The sequence below is a fragment of the Opisthorchis viverrini genome (assembly GCF_000715545.1).
Source record: "Opisthorchis viverrini unplaced genomic scaffold opera_v5_54, whole genome shotgun sequence".
NCBI classification, from domain to species: domain Eukaryota; kingdom Metazoa; phylum Platyhelminthes; class Trematoda; order Opisthorchiida; family Opisthorchiidae; genus Opisthorchis; species Opisthorchis viverrini.
Genome location: NW_008751711.1, coordinates 1,458,706 through 1,461,257, shown reverse-complemented (window position 1 = coordinate 1,461,257; position 2,552 = coordinate 1,458,706). Strand labels below are relative to the sequence as shown.

Sequence of the window (2,552 nt, the reverse complement as noted above, 5' to 3'; positions counted from 1 at the left end):
TTCGCTCCACAAAACAAAGACCAAAAAGTAGACGTCGCGCAAAAAACCGCGAAGTATACTTACTTTTCCAAAGACAACAAATGATGGCCGATGGACCACTATTTCACTTGAACTAATACCGCACTGATGAAAAATTCAACTTCACTGGAAGAAAATGATGAATACTTTCTGGCAGTGTTGTTTATAATCGGTGGGTGGAGCGCACTGCTCGTTGGTTGGTCTGTTTATCGGGCTTGACTGTTGTACTAAAAGCATTTCACCACCAATCGACATGGCATTCTGATGATGACGCGTGGATGAGCGTTTAAACTTCCACTTGTGATTAGATTGTTTACAAACATTATATGATTGCTGTAAATTGACCGACCGACCACGAGTTGAACTTTGTGTAACTGGTCAGTTTTGAATGTGAGTTGCGTCGTCATCTCATTGTAAAGTACGTGGTCGGTACTTTGTACGCCTTCAAGCTGAAAGTTTCTTTTGCGATCTAGCTGTGGTCTGGATTTGTTCGGCGCCATGGGTTGATTCGACAACGCTGTATTTCAATTGCTCTTCCTGCTCTGAGTCCTTTGGTGCACTGGTTATCTTCAGTTTACCTGATTTTTATAACTCGGTGACTATGTAGTTCTTTTGTACTTAACAAGTGATACACTGGCTGTAAGTTCACGGGTTGATATTAGTCTGAAATAGCATAAGTTGAAAAACTTTCGCTCTCATTTGCACTGCCGTGAGCGCGTGTTTGAAATTTATCCCGATTGAACTGACATCCGTTTTTGCCGCAACAAACCCAGCAGTTCAAAAATTGGACATTTTAGAGAGGACGTGCGCACACGCAGCTGCCAAAATGGAAGACCCCTCTTTTCATCATCTGTGCATAAGCCCGGTAGGTCTGGAGCTGGTTTCCCACGACCAGTACTACAGCAAGGGTACTGAGATTTGTTCAAATATGTGGATAGCAGGCGAAGGAAGGCGAAAAACCTAGGAAACAGATTTCAAGTGGTCTCGCACTGGAGCACTGTCTAGAACTGGCAAGAAAGAGGTCCAAGTTCAAACGTCACGTGGTTTTTGGTCGAGCAGGACGCAGAATGAAATAGAATCCCACGGAACCGTCCAGCCGAACATCCATTTGTAATTAAACGCCGCACGAGACTAATAACACGCAACACGATATATTCAACGTAAAAGCGTCAACCCGTTGCTAAGTTTCAGTGCACACCCCAAATGCGCGATGATTGTACCAGCTCGAATGGTAAAGACACGATTGGAAACGCTCTACCCAACCCAACATGCAGGCTAAAAATGACGGAACACTCTGTTGTTTGCAATCCGCGGTAATCAAGTTTCAACCCTTATTGAGGTTACCTCCACAAGATACCAATGCAATAAATAGAAGTGCGTTACAGACATCCTATGAATACTACTAAAATATCGTGTTCCTCAAACTTCCATGTGTCCCGTGTTACTGCTTGTGATGATTATGATGGATAAGTCAATTAAGGATGGAAATTTTAAAGAGTAATAATAGTTAACCGGCAACAACACAACCGGCAGTTCGATGGTCAAACGAGGGCTGCTTGTTATGAAAAGTCATTTGCTTAATTGTTCCATGGTTGCATTGCACGCTGGAAATCACATCAATTTTCCAACCAAGCAGCTGTAGTTCCTTATTCATTTGTGAAAATAATGCCTGTGTGAGCTTCGTGTTCGCCCAAGAAAGCATCATGAGGTTTTTTGATGTAAGTTTCCTCATCTTGATCTGGCTCGTTCAGAGTTTGTTATACTCCGACCAAGCGGGCTAGAAAGCTGACGGCATATATCATTTCGTCATTTTTAAAATTTCCGCGGAAAAGCGCGCTCACGCATTTGCTTGTGTGTATTAAAATTCTTTGCAGTATCACAGGGGCCTGCGCTCCAGTTTGCCTCACACGTCTCATTGAGGATCGATAATAATATCGTGCAAGTGATTGTCCACCCCGACTTGGAGCATATGGGGATATGTGTCGGTTTCCGCGACCGGCGTTGAAGAGGGGAATTCGGGCAGACCTTCTCAACTGTAACAAGGTCTACAAATTCTAAACGGCATTCAGCTGGCGCTCTATAACAAAAGATTATACGAAAACTTATGTAAGAAGCAAGCGATGTCCTCAGAAGAGGCAATGGTTTTCAGAATGCAATTTCTTCGCGATTTAAGCATTCGGTCTGCTTGAGAATGGGCAAAAAGTGACGTTTTATCCGGTATTTGCCACTCAAACCAAATCACGAAGCAACGTGGTCGTTGATTTGTTCGCTAAACAGAGCAGTTTGATTCCGAACGTTTCATTATTATTCAAAATGACATCGGTGCTGTTTTTGGAAAACGTCGCAGCGCGAAGCGCTGGGTTCGCTTTGCCCAGCTCGGTGAACAAACCAACGATCACCTACGTTACCTGAGCTGGCAATATTTCTCTCTATAGCTGGCGATGTTCTGACGTTCGGTTACAACTTAGTATTAGTAAGAGTATACAGGATAAAATAAGAGAGGTTAGGAAGCTGGTCACTGTTGCTTCTACCAC

At 43.5% G+C, this 2,552-nt stretch overlaps 1 protein-coding gene across 1 annotated transcript in view; it reads left to right on the top strand.

Moving 5' to 3' along the window:
• T265_03732 (hypothetical protein) overlaps positions 1–2,552 on the top strand; it is a gene marked incomplete at both ends in the record, with an annotated part of 34,194 nt that overhangs the window by 6,632 nt on the left and 25,010 nt on the right. The window lies entirely within an intron of this gene.